This window comes from Plectropomus leopardus, chromosome 1 (genome assembly GCF_026936395.1).
Source record: "Plectropomus leopardus strain MGB_pleo_1.0 chromosome 1, ASM2693639v1, whole genome shotgun sequence".
NCBI classification, from domain to species: Eukaryota; Metazoa; Chordata; class Actinopteri; order Perciformes; family Serranidae; genus Plectropomus; species Plectropomus leopardus.
Window position 1 is genome coordinate 28,273,804 of NC_142176.1, and position 15,084 is coordinate 28,288,887.

The 15,084-nt window shown below is 39.4% G+C and overlaps 1 protein-coding gene across 1 annotated transcript in view; it reads left to right on the forward strand.

Moving 5' to 3' along the window:
- Positions 1-10,792, forward strand: part of spata17 (spermatogenesis associated 17) — a 90,655-nt gene extending 79,863 nt beyond the window's left edge. The window contains exon 10 of the mRNA XM_042489571.2: positions 9,095-10,792. The gene's annotated coding sequence lies outside the window, so the exon portion shown is untranslated. The remainder of the gene's footprint in view (positions 1-9,094) is intronic.
- Positions 10,793-15,084: the final 4,292 nt, after the last annotated feature.

Genomic DNA, 15,084 nt, shown 5'->3' on the forward strand with positions numbered 1-15,084 from the left:
TGTGATATTCTGCACTTAACTCTGCCAATGTGTCACACCACACTACCACTCTCTCTTTCTTTGAACTGTCTGCTTTAAATCAAATACAGGAGCAGCAATGTCATGATTTAGCCCCAAAGCACAAGTGGGGTAAGAGTATTATCTTGATACATATCTTTATACAAATAGCATATCAGTAGTCTCCAGTGTACTGTGCACAGATGCTTATCAGTTTATAATTTGACAAGTAGCCACAGTGTGTGCAAAGCCTGCAAAATCAAGACTGAAAAGGTTTAGGTGTAAATGAAAATAGTTATTTGGTCCCTATAGTGGCCATGGCCCCATTTAAAAAAGGCAATTTGCGAGGACTGCCTACACAGAGATTGCAAATGGTAGCAGCATCACATTTTACAAATTAACTTAAGTTGTAGATGAATTCAAACAAACACCTGACTGTAAATAAAATACAAACTACTGTTCAAGGCAGCGGTAGAAGAGCAGCTTTTGTGTTCAGCGAGGTAAAATTACTGTTTTTGTCACCATGTGACAAGTTGGGAGTTAGAATGTGTTGGTCTTTGAAGGGAGCAAAGTTACACTTTTAGTGTCAGTTTTTGGTTTGAAAGGGCTCTCTGAGCATTTTACTGGATAAATGAGACTTGGATAATGCTGCATGAGATGTGTGAGAGTTTGTCAACTTTGATATAGCTTTGCTGTTGTTAAACGCAGACCCCTATGACTTCAGTTCTTCAAGAATTCTTTATCCAGTTTTTGTTTTTTTGTTTTTTCAACAAATTTAACCTGACATGGGTTAAGTAGTTAAGTTAAGAGCTTCATTTCAGATCTATATAATTTCACTTCACCACCAGGATTCGCTGGACAAAAAATACTATTTACTTAGGACCAGTAAGTACCTGGAGTATCTGCTGGTTGCCTGAGAATTGAACCAGAAAATAGTTTAGAGCCTATAGGCCACCCCCATAATATAGCAATTTGACATCTTTATGCATTTGTACAGATGAAACAAATGAGATACAAGTTATTTGGTGAACTTTAAAGATGCTGGCAGATGGATTTTGTCATCTCTGAACACAGCCAGGCTCACTGTTTCCTTTGCTTTCTCTAGGCCTAGATATTGAACAAAGCACAGGATTTAACAGCAGCATAATAAAAGACATAAACTAGGATTTACAGGGCAGTTTATGCAAACAGTAATGCAGGACAAGGTATCTTGTTATAGAAAATGATGGATAAAATTGAGGCACGATCATTTCCTTTATAGTATCTATTATTTTCTATTGCGCAAAAAACGATACTCATTGTTGTTGTTGTTATTATTATTACTGTTATTTTGGCCTTGACCATCAGTTACCTGAACTTTTAGTGAGTTCAATCATTAGCATAGTGTAAAGCATCAGTATTATTGCTGTGGTTACTTGCAGTCTAACATAAAGGCCAATGTTCCCACTGGCTTCGGCTGATTGGACGAGGCCTTCAACCAAGTAAAAGCTACACTCCTTAGCATTCATAATTAGTTTGGTGCGGAAATAAAACTGACATCATTCTATAAATTACATTTTTTTGTCTCCAACTTGCTGATAGCCCATTTAGAGGCCACTGATCAATTAAAGTCCTTTTGTAACCTCCCCTGCACCCACACACACAAACACACTCATCCCATTAATGAGCGGACGGCTAATTAAGACTCAAAAAAGCGGGGGAGTCACTTCTTTTTGATTGATAGCACCCACCATCTTCTCTTCCTGCTATTTTGCATTTTAATGTTCATTAATAAACTTTTATTGTTTTGTTAATTATAATACCACCCTCCCCCGTTGAGATAATAACTGAACAGAGCAATTTGTTCAGAAAGATTTTCTGCTACATGAAGGAAGACGACGGGCAAAGAGGGAAAAAGAGAAGGAAAGACGGGAAACAAAAGAGACAAAATAAATGAATTGAGAGGAAAGAGCAGGAAGTGGAGGGTGATGTTTGGTAGTGAGAATTTAAAATGGCCTTTTTTCATACTCAAACAAACTAAACAATACAATAGCGTTCATGATTAGTGTTTAATTAAGTTTTGAGTAACATTGCCTTTGAAGCAGCAAGTGTCTGGCACTGATTGATTGAAATCTAGACCACCTCTTGAAATGTTTGCCCTCTGCTGATGTAGATGCAGTTTTTGCAGGGGCTATGTATGTGGCACCGAAAAGCATAAAACCACCAAACTTTTCAAAACCATATTTCACATAAGTTTGAAAAGATGATGTGAGATACGGAGAGTGTATATTTACTGTGTGTGTGTTTGCAGGCAAGAAAAAAACTGACTGCTGCAACATGATTGGTTTGTTTAGTGTTTTCATGCTTAAGTCCATCTGCTTGTGTAGGCCTGTTTTATGTGCTTATACGAGTGTAAATGTGTGGGTGTGTGTTCACTCATTTAAATGTGCGTGTGCGCATGTGTGTTGCGGCCCTAGAGGTGTGAGGCCAGGGACGCGCATGATGGATCGTGGAGGCCAGTTGATAGCACCATTACTCACTGACACACACACACACACACACACATTCTCACACACACACACACCCGTGCACACCTGCCTGACACCTGTCCCCCATGGGGGTCCGTCTGCCCCTGAGGCCATTGCCCCGGAGACAAGCAAAGCCCAAAATTATTCTGCATGACAGCAAATCCACGTAAAGTTTGGAAAAGGAAAGAACTTCAAAACTTTGTAGGACATCATGGTCTCTGCTCTCTCTTCCTCCTCCTGCTTACCTTTCCCTTTTCTCTTGCTCTCTTAAATCTATCTTTGTGATATTTCGTGCTAATGACCTCAGGGGTTCATGGAAAGGAGGGGGGACTCTAACATATAGTAACATTAGGTAATGGTGTTGACGTAAGATCCATGGAGTATAAAATCTAAGCCACCAACACAAAATAAGCAAATTCATACAAGGGAGAATGTGGAAACGGCTTTTAAGGTCAAATTGATGGATGAAGAAGAAAAAATCTGATGTAGTAGAGAAATTGTTATTGTAACATTACACATCTTACGTATGTGACACACTAAGTTCACTCATGTAATGTATTTACCTCATGTTAGATGCCTCTTCTAACACCAAACATGATGTTTTTTCTAAACCTATATATGTTAACCTATCATACCTAACCTAACCTATCATATATGTTTTTTTACCCTAACTGTAAATGGTGACAGCGTGAAACATCCATGAGAAATTGTTTCACCTAAGAGACAGCTGTGCATCATATAGAGATTCTAAAGGATGCCTTGTGTGTCATATGAGATGCTGACAGGGAGTGACAGTTACACTGATGGTGACATTGGTATTTGATAACCAGAGAGAACAGATTGGTCATCTTGGCAAAATGTGGCTCTGGAGATTCCTCTTGTATTGGGAATTACCACAGAAGCAGTTTTGAGTCTTTCTTTCTGTAGACAGATTTTGCAACTGCGATAGCATCACACTGTGTGTGATCAAAATGAAGACCCCCCCCGTCCCCCAAGTCTCAAACTCCTCATCCACGTTTATTTTAAGCCGCAGATTGCTGTAGAAAGATCATCTATAGTTCCCATCAAAAGATTTTACTCAACCCAAGTAAACTTAACAACTGTTCATAACAGTAAAAGCTGGTTGTTCACTCAGTGTTTTCAGCTTGAATTCAAGTGTTAACACAATTTTACAACATAAGCAAAGAATTATTGCATCCTTTGAAACATCTTAAACCAACTCTGCAGCGCAAAAATTTTGTGTATGATGTGATCCTTTGTTACTGAAATATATATTAAAAAGTTGACTACTGGAGCTTTAAAGCATATGCTGAAGTCTGCATGTGTTGAGGTAAAAACCTTTCACTGTGATTTAAGTGTGTTTAGATTGACCTACATGTGTGTCTCTTTGTATTTAAGTTTTGAGCAAAGTAGGTAGGGGAAGGTAGTTCTCCTCCTGTGTTGACTGATATGGGAAAGAAAGACTCAAAAGGATAAATAACATGACACAAATTTAGGTCCAGTGGCTAATTGGCATTAAATGGGGCACTTTATTGGCATTGAGCGCACTGAGAAAACACTCATATCTCACTTCATCTTCATTAGCAGGAAAAACTGATGTGATTTGCTTGTGTGTGCGTGTGTGTGTGTGTGTGTGTGTGTGTGTGTGTGTTTGTTTACTTCAAAAGGAGCAGGAGCTAGCAGGCATTAATAAAAACAATATTTCTAGGTCATAAGTAAAATTTTAATCATAGTTGTTTCTTGCAAATGTAAAGGTGCAAATTAAAAAAATAAATGTATTTATCAGAATTCCTTATTTTAGATCTCTCTGTTGCTTTTAGATATTTAACTAATCAGCCACAAAACTATCATTGTTCGATGAGCCAACAGACAATTTGACCGGCATTCAGCCAAATAGAGAAATCAAAGAATGTATCAATGACTTTCATCGTTTATTATTATAGGAGTAGTTCACTCTTTTAGTGGGGTTATGGGATTCTTGTCTATAGACTGGATGTCAGTCAGCACGCCCCCAGTTTGGAGAAGTAGGCTCAAGTCTGGCATGAAGGTTAGGCCATCTATTACTGTGGATGGGTCAGCAACAAAACATGTTTTAGCCACCTTAAAAAAAAGTCCAACCTAAAAAGATCTATTTCTGTTTAAGTGTATGCTATAATGAGTGTGTTCTTTACTACTTTACCTTTGTGTCAGACAGTGATTTCTACTGACTGACACAAAGGCTCTCTCGTCAAAGCCAGACTCCATTGAGCAACTTGCTGGTCTATCACTGCCTTAAAGAGTTATTTTGTATGTGTTATTGTGCGACTTGGCATTTAAACATATTAGTTGTGTGATAAAAAGGTAAAGCAGTGAAAAGAACTCTCAAATTAGCGTACACTTCAACTATTTTGATTTATGTTGGACTTTTTTTTAGGTGACTAAAATACATTTTGTTGTTGATCCATCCACAGTAGTGTGTCGCTTATCATCTGTCAGCACTCCAGTCTGCTCCACCAAACTGGGAGCGTGCCGACTGACATCTACTGTATGTAATACATTGACTATGGATAGTACCTCACACAATCCAACTTCAAAAAACTGAACAATCCCTTAAATGATAACCAATGACTTTTCCATCTTGAATGGTTGAAAGTCAATGAAAAAGTCAGTCAGGAAGTTGACAAGCCAAACAGACAGATGACAGTTGTAAGGCTAATAGTTGGATTATATGTCTCCAACAGACAGACAGTCAGAAGACAAACAGACAGACAGAAAGGCAGCTAGCCTGGCAGACAGACAGGCAGCTAATGTTATATATAAGGGCTCCCAGGGACTTGCTACAGCGCACAGCGGAGCACCTGGGGACATGGCAGCCATATGTTTAAGCTTTGTCTCGTCCTACAAAACTCAGTCTGCCCTTCACGTGATTTGTCAAAGGGCTGCGCACAGTGACAGGTACAGGGTACAGGAGGACCCGAGATACTGAGACACACAGCAACTAAAGGAGAGGGGTGGATGGAGGGAGAGTGACCAGGGAGAGATGGAGGGGGGCTGGAGGGATGAAAAGAGAGGGGGTGTGACATGAGATACTGTGGGGCTTCAAGACATACAGAAAACAGGACGAGAGGGAGACCGGCCAGAAACTGAGAGTTGAGGCAACAAAACGGGTTCAAAAGTGTGTTGGGGGGGGGGATAATTTAGGAAGAAAGGAACAGAGAAAAGGATGGAAAAACACGATACACGCAGGTAAAACACGGCAGAACCACAGACAGTTTAGAGATGAAGCGAGGAAGGGGGGGTGGGAGGTACAGGTTAAGAAGCAGAGTGCCTCCAGGCTTCTTTTCACTCCTTTTCCCAACTCCCTTTCTCCCTCCACACACCCTTCTCTTGTCCCGTCTTGTCCCCCTTACCTCCCACCACCCCACACTTCCACCACCTCTCTCTCTGTCCTTCTGTGCAGGGGGTTGAGGCGCTGAACAGATTATGGCGTAATTAAGGCGCTAAAGCAGCACATTATCCACCTGGTGGCTTATCCGGGGTGGCTAGCACCGTGGCTAGGCTAATCAGCCTGTGTGTGCGTGTGTGTGTGTGTGTGTGCATGTGTGTGTGTGCGTGTGTGTGTGTGTACAGCCAGCAGCATTGGGGCCCATCTCACCTGATTAAGGCCTCTTATAGGGATGTGTTAAAAGCATTAGGTGAGGACAGGAATGTAATTCGTCATGTTTAAAGGCTGGAAATTGAATCAGGGATTAGAAGGCAGCCAAATGAGCACACATACTCATACTCAGCTAACTGGAGGGAATTCATATCTCCTCGTCTCGCTTTCTGTCTGTCTGTCTTTTGTCATGTTCTCTATTTATTAGTCCCTCTACAATCTCTGTTATTCTCCGTTTACCTCTGTTTGTTTAATTCCTGTCTTGTTCTGCCTCTCTGCATATTCTCGTTGACTCTGAAGTTACGTGCATCTCAAAGCAGGGAGACCCCCTCACTCTTTCTTTCTCGTCTCTCTCTTCCTCTCCTCGGTCGTCTAAGTGTTTAAATTGAAAATAATTGTGCAGACAGACCCCAGAATGCAATCAAAGTGCACGACAATGTACTTGGAAAAGAAGCTTGGTATTATTAGGTTGGGGAGAGTACTAAGTGTATAGTGAAATACCTCAGAGAGTAATTTTATACCTTCAGACTTTATTAAAGCTAATAGGTTTATATATACCTCCCCGAGGCTGGTCAATTCATTAGTTGTAACCGTAAGGAACTATTACGCACACAACAAAGTCAGAGTGTTGAGACAGAGAAAAGGAGACTAAGAGAGTGTGCGGCTGCACGCCTGTATTCATGGAGACGTGTGACAAATATCAAGACTGTTTGTCTGATAATTCTACATAACAGTAAAAACACAAAGTAAAAATAATTCATAAAAAAAATTAAATCAGTAGTGACAAAATTATTTCTGAATTTTGCTTAAAGACACGAAAAGCTAAAAATAGCACAACCGATACAAATTATTTTATTAATACAAATTAATACATGATAAAATGCCAGACAAATACGTATATAAAAATTAAAATCATAATTTCAATAAATTAGCTGTGAACTAGTTTAATATATTATCTATTATGTCTTATTTCATTAATTTTAGTCTTATTCTCAAAATCATTTCTAATTCCAACTGCAATCAAATGTTAGTGAACCATCAAACTAACTAGTTATTAACATGTGATACACATCCAAAAAAACTAATTGTAACACTGCTATCACTACAACTATTTGTCCTACTAATAATAATAAAATAAATAGAAATAATAATGATGTTGGTATTTGACAGTACATTTATTGAGCTATTATTCAACATTATTTGTAGTACCGAAAATAAAGTATATCAATTTAAAGGGCAAACATTAAATTCTACATTTGACAAGGTCCACATGTGAAGAGGACATCTGTGTATGAGCTGCCTCTTAGTTTTCCTAAAGCAGCAAAGAATCTAATCGGAAAACTTGAAAGGAAAAAGAAAGAGACTTGCAACATTGAAGCGTCTTTGTCAAGGGTGCTGTCTTTATTTTCATACACTGCTGAGTGGGCCATGCTGAACAGTAAAATGGTGAGTGCTAAAGAGCCAGTACTGCGTGTGTGTGTGTGTGTGTGTGTGTGTGTGTGTGTCTCTCTGTGTATAAGTCCTTATATGTGAGAGACACCTTGAGGGGGTATGAAGGTGATGATGGTCAAGTCAAAGCCTATTTGAACCATAAACAGGATAAAGGAAATTAAAGTTTTCTTTGCATGTGTGGAAATTAGTTTATTAAATATGGTATAAATATGAAATCTAACAATTATGAAATTAATGACATAAACACCTTTTGGACCTTTTGAATACATATTAACAAAAGCCTCACACTCTGGCGAAGACCAATTTTAGCACACATACACTATGACTGTCCAGAGAAACATTTCATTGACGTCAAAAAAATTATTAACAAGTAATGTTTATGTGCAGCATTGCTTTTTAAAGATTTTGTTGTGTTTGTTACAGCCTTTTCACAAATACATCACGGCAGTTGGGGCTCTGTGGTTCATGTTTTCAGCAAGCAATTTCCCTGCTGTAGTGTCCTTGAGCAAGAGACTGGACCCTCACAGGCTCCCACGAGTGCCATTTCATAGTTAACCTTTCCCTCTGACCTCCCTGGAGGCAGAAAATGAAATAAGTTACTCTACAAGAATGAAAGATTGAAATGCTACATTTTTCTAATACCTTTTAAGAGTATAGGTTGTGGACACACAAAACATCACAGGAATTATAAATGCTGCGTGTAATATTATCAGTATCATATAAAGAATAATGAAAAAATATTAACAATGTCTGAATAGGTTTTCTATAATTATCTGAAGAAGATTGAGGATGTTGACCTTGTTAGTATTTTAAATGCTTTTAATAATTTATGAGAAGATGGAAGTAAAACAACTTTGTCTTAGCATCTGAAACCTCACCTGCTTCTCCTACTCCTAAACTGGTACAGCACAAAGAATACATTTCAGAAAGGTTTAATTAAATAAGTACAGAATGCATCAATACAGAAAGGCTGAGTCATTGTCAAGGGCACCTTTTTTATATTCAGTACAGGGTAGGACATTTGCGATCATGCATCTGCAGCTACTATTAAATTATGACTGTACTGTCAGCAGTAAGGCAGCATATGGTCCAAAAGTGTTCTGCAATTTTTAATCAGTGACTAAATTCTTAAAAGACAAAGTATCTAACATTTTTAATTTCTGCATATGTATATTTTATTCACACCAAATGTTGAGGAGTTTTGGTTTTTTTTTAAGAGTCAGCCTGGCATTTGTCTTTTCTCGTAATCTGTGCATGGAGACGTTTAATCACCTGATTTAAATAAGACTTACTAAAGACAATGTCAGCGAATACATATATACACACACACACACACACACACACACACACACACATATATATATTAATATTAAGCTATGCATATTCATAATTACTATATTCATAGTAATAAAAATGTGGCTATGACAGAAAATCTGTTAGTAAGCGCTTATAGTTTCTCTTTCTAACTCTTCTTGCTTTTTAAGTTTTATCTTCTTTTTTTTAGGTGCTTCATTTTGGCCATGCATGTATGCTTCTGCAACATGCAGGTCGTTGTCAAGACTGCAGCCCCGTGCATGTTATTTGGTCACATCTGTAACGCTATTTTTAGACTGGAATCCCGGTCAGATGAATATCATTGTTACTGACACAAGAATAAACAGACTTTACCCTGAAACGCCTTCATCCTAAAGCTGCAAACGGTATGACATTTGTGTGACTCCATGGATCACAAAATTAGACAGTGGCAGTCATGACGTGTTTGGAAACATTTATCCACAATGTGTGTGTTATTGTAAAGAGGGAATAGCCTGTGATAAGCCATTTGATGTGCAATTGCTCTTGAAAAATATAATGATAGTTGTGAAATCAAATGCGTTTTTATGCTATTCAACATGACAAAGAATTAAATCACCACAGTCATCACATTACTTTTAGTCTAAATAACACAGCAATTATTTTGCTGCTTCCTTTTATTCTATAATTATGGTGTAATTGCAATGTAACTACATATAACAAAATGTGACAAAGCTGCCTGTAACCACCAGGCCAATTACTCACCTGACCTTGACTGAATTTACTAATCACAATGTTAGACGTGGTGACACTATAAGACAAATACACCAGCTGTCCCATGTTTTTAACATATTAGTAGAACAATTCACTGTTTTTTATATTTAATTACTGAGAAGAGGAAATGATGATCAACATAATAGAGATGGTGTGATGATATGGCTGCAATAAAAAGAAGTCAGTCAGATCATTAGGAATGTATCAGACACTGTAGTGTGTAGTGAAGTTTTTTTTTTTTTTTTTAATTAATCTTGCTTTAATTTTATCTCCAAATTCTGCTTGTGATTTTTTTTTTTTTTTTTTACCGCTGTGTGTAGGACTGTTTCAATTGATTTAAGGATTAAACCTGTTATAGTGTAACATATTCAGCTTGTTTCGTTTACCTGAACACACTCAGTAGAAGTTCAGGAGCAAAGCAATACCTTTCAAAACTAATTGAACGCACAAGAGCTTGGAGACGGAGCATCTGGATGAATTTGTGAATTATGTGAGAGGTTGCAGTTATCAAAAGGAAAATGTCATCCTGGCTCTGCCTGTCTCGATGATCTAGTGTGCTCTTTTTTGTTTATAACTTCACTTTATGCGTGGTTGTTCTGTAGCTATTCTGGTGCTGAATGTGCTGGATGACTCTGTCTGCCAGCTCAAAGACAAAGAAGGACGGTCATTAGACTATTCTGTAACATCAGGTACTGTACACCTCTCTCTCTCTCCCTTTTCCTCCCTCTTTCACTCTCTCTAACACACACACACTTTCCATCTTTCTTGCTCTATTTTTCTATTTCTTCCTCTTTGCTTTCACACACACAGACACACACATTTATTCTGCGCTACGGTCCGCATTCCATCAAAGTCCAGCGTCATTTCCTTGTATAGAGCACCATCTACAGGTCTGGAGAGGACCACCTCAGCTGCAGCTTAAATCTCTAACTTCCATTTGCTGGATTCAAAGAACATTTTTAGACTCAGCAACACACTGAGGGGGAGGTACATACTGAGTAATGGCTGTGATGATTACTTGGTGACAACACATATGCAATAAATGAAACTGAATTCACCAAAAAGGCTTTCTTTTATAAAGAATTATGCTCACTGTAAAGCTGTTTTGCAATGAGAGCGTTGAAAATAAACTAAAGTATGATTTACAAGAAAATTATGTCACTAAATTTGTGTTTTGTTTTTTATTGCTGTTACGTTCAGTCTCTACAGAAATATATCAGCTGGGGAAAATAAACACTGAATTTACATGTCTTAAATAGGATCTTCTTTTTATTAATTGGCTGGTATAATCACAATGAGAGCAAATCAGGTCTATTGGAAAATCACTCATTTACCACATTTGCTTTGGATGTGTTCACATGTATTACTTTTAGACAAAAGTTTCAAAGTTGTATCATTATAAATTTGTGAAATGCACTCAACTGCAAGTGAGTATAGATTTTGTGCATATGTGTGTGTGTGTGTGTGTGTGTGTGAGTGTGTGTGTGTAATGCATGTGGAGGGTAAGCGTATGTGGCTGAGTGAATGCAGCCATTGGCCTAAGTGCAACTGCTTTAGCTTTTGTCTCCTATTTTGCGAGCTCCTACAATAGCCTGTTATATTTGTTAAAGTGATGAATGAGTTTGCCCATTCCATTCTTCATTTTGTGTGTGTGTGTGTGTGTGTGTGTGTGTGTGTGTGTGTGTGTGTGTGTGTTCCAGCACTCTCAAAGTCATTGTTTCCCTAGAGAGGGGTCAGTGTGCTGGTCAAAGCTTTCTGCTGCCATGCTCACCTCCCACCACTGACCAGGGAGAGACGGGGGAGGGAGAGTAGGGACTTGCTCGCTTATACCTGCATAATGTGGGAAAATTAAACTAACTGTGAACCTTAAGTTTTTGGTAAATGTTGGTTTTGCATAGATTTAGTTGTATCAATAATGATTACGAGGGGGGGTGGTGGTGGTGGTAAAAAAGGTAGATACTTAACAGAAGCATTTTTTTTAAAAGTGCAAACTGATTCTGAAGTTTAGCAACAATTTAATGCTAAGGGCAAATAATATTTCTGAAAAATTTAAGTGCAGCTTGAAATAAGAAGAAATATTCACACCAGGCCTGCTTAGATCATAGGCTCATTTACCACACACACACACACACACAGACACACACACATGGTCCACCCATTATTAAACAGTCTGTCATGGGGGTTGAGTGTGTCGCGTCTTTCCCCCATTCGCTCACAGCCCCTAGAACAATTTCAATTTTAATAGCTTTTACTATGTATCTGAAGCACTGGAGACACAGAGAGAAAGGGCAACACACACACACACACACACACACACACACACACACACACACTCACACTCAAAGCAAGGGAGAGAACTAGTCCCCCTTGTTGAAAATAGAGCCATCAAAAATGAAGGCCAGCCCAGCACAGCCGACAGACAGACAGACAGATCCCGGGAGCATCTTGTAATTATCCCTGTGGACGAGTTGCCTCAAGCTGGGCTCAGCTACCCACCCCAGCCCCCCTTTCTATCATCCCTCCATCCTGCCGCTAACCCCTCCGCTGCTAATTTCATCCCAGGGATTAGCCCCCGCTTGCTTGTCTATCTTGTAATATTTCTGGGGGGTGAAATGGTGAAATATCGCCTTCTTCTACTTATAACAGGACTTAGTGAGCCGGGCCGGGGCATGCTTGTGCCTACCTCCCTCTTTCCCTACTGCTATTCAGAGATGGAGAAAGAGGGTTTAAAAAAAGGGGGGAGATGAAGAGAGAGAGAAAGAACACCCCAGGAAGTGCCGCTGCTGCGACGCAAGCTCTACCGGGAAGTGACCGCAGAGAAGGTGTGAAGGTGAAAGTGAAAGCGGTGCGTGGCGGCACAGCGCTCTGGTAGTACCTGCAGGGCAATGCAAGCTGTTTTCTTTATGCATAAAAGAGAAGGAGGGCGGGAGGGAGGGAGGGAGGAGGAGACACCGAGACAGAAGTGCCACACGCTGCATATCCACCACCCAGTCTTTTGTCTACCTATCTGTCTGATGTTCTTTTCTGCCTTCCTGTCTGTCTCTCTGCCTGACTTTTTTCATAACCTGTCTGACACTTTAACTGCCAATATGTCTGTCATCTCACATGCCTTGTTTGTGGGAAATTTGATTGTGTCCAAAAATACAACCAGAACAATTTGATGCTTCCTTTAGTGTTTGAGACAAACTAAAGTCAAAATTCAGTAAATTAGTGAAACATTATGAGATAAAATACCAGTCAGGGAAGCTTTAAAATAGGGAAAAATTATGATAAATATACTTTAATGCACTCAATTTGCTTTGCCCAGGGCCACTCTTGAAAAAGACAAGAGGCCAGGGGCCAGTTAATGAACAAACATTAAAGTAATTAACATTAAAAATAAAGTAAAGTAAATAAATGCAAATTTATCAGTCCATTTTTGATTTAATTGCCTGTTTTCAGCCTTTTAGTGTTTGCTGTCTTCACTTATCTTTGCCAGACCAACAAATCCAGACTAGCAGCCCCGACATTTGGGGCCCAGACTTTTGTTTTTTTTTTTTTTTATAAACAAACTTTATTTTGATGCTTCTTATGCACTCTGACACCTTTTTTAAATACAAGGTGCATAAAAAGTCCCAGTGTGAATCAGTTTATTCTCATTGTGAATTAGAAAATGGTCGGCAGTCCTCCCTATCGGGCCAGAATTGGCCTGCAGGCCACAAATTGAGTATCACTTCTGTAATAAAAAAAAAAAAAAAATTATTACATATTTTATAGTAAATGTTCAACAAGAATGACATGTTTCTCTGGATCAGGGCGGGGAATTCAATGTTTTTGTCCTCTGTATGCTTTCAACTTTTTGATTTTCTTTACTGTGTTTATTTTGAGCAAAAAAGAAACAAATGTCTGAGGGGAAAAAAATCTGGTGTTGTCACTAGATTGTTGACTAACTCAGACTGGGATGATATGAAGGTCAAATTATGGATAAATAACAACTAGCTCACATCACAGAGGAATCACAAATTCCCTTTTGGACTGGATGAGCTTAAGGGGGAAAAAATTCAACCAGAACCTTAACAGTCTGCGTAAACAGCACTCATGAGGACATTTATGTGTGTATGACCACATGGATATCTGTCCACTGTGTTTAAATCCATGTGTGCCTGTCCATTTTTGTGAATTTGTGTCCACACATTTACGATATCTTTCTACCTGTGTGTGCGTCTGTCCATCTGTGTGCATGTTTGTCTGTTCATACACTAAATGACCTATAGCCCTCTGTCTCTCACAGACTCCTCTCCATCACTCCAGCCTCTCATTACAGCTGCAGAACCCCAGCCTGTCACGTAATTAAAAGCAAAGTTATAAATGACCAGCAGGCCAAAAGCCATATTTCACAGGTGGCCGGATATTTATTTATAATTTTTCACCTTTAAATGTGTTTCTTATGCAAATGAGAGCCAGGACACTTTTCAATTAACTTTGGGGGCCAGTCCCTCTAAGTACCGCAGAAGCTTGTTATTGAAAATAGAGTGTTTTTGTTATCAGCCATAAATTATTCCTGTGTGTCAAAGAAATTGCACAATTTAATGTATGGACCTGTATTTGGTGCTATCAGAGGTGGCTGGTGTATTTCCCCTCCCTTAAGGACTTGGCAATTGCTTCTCTGGAAATACCACTTTTTTATCCTCCAACAAGTACATATGTATATGAACCAACCCCTCCTCGCTCTCTCTGTCTCCTCACACACAGACAGACTTGTACTTGCACTGCAGGGCAGTTTAACGGTATATTATATGAGCAATTGGCAGGCAGGTAGGTAGGTAGGTATGGTTCTTTTATGGTGACAGACTGAGAGTGTCCCCCTCTGCCTCATTTTCTCCTTAATTGACCCACTGAGGGAAAGCAGTGGAGCGGCCCCGCTATACAATCACCTCAAGGAGAGAGAGAGAAGGGGGATTCAATAGAACCAACTCGCAGAGTGAGGAAGACAGAAAGTTAAGTAGTAGAGGTATCGAAAGAAACTTGTAAACCAGGAAAAGAACATGTGTTTTTCTGCTCTCCTGTCCCATCAGTCGCCCCTCACAGTGTGATATGTGCAGGATATACTTTGAGTGCATGTGTTCACAAGTGAGTTACATTTGTTACAATGTGTGTGCATCACGCATTAAGGTGTGTGTGCAGCTGTGCCCTCTCCCTGGTGCGTAAAAAACGTCCATTAATTGAATTCCCCCTAATTTCCCGTCAGCCTCGCCTTGCAGAGCGAGACGCCTGCCTGCCAGCCGCGCAACGCCACACTTCAGGTATGGTGGATAATGGAGGATGACATTTCTGTCCCACCATGCCTCGGGGCAGCATGTGATACATGGCTTCCTCTATGAAGGTTAAACTCAGCTAACCTGCCTTTGGCGTTTCATTACCCACTTGTTAAATACTCTTTTGGTAATA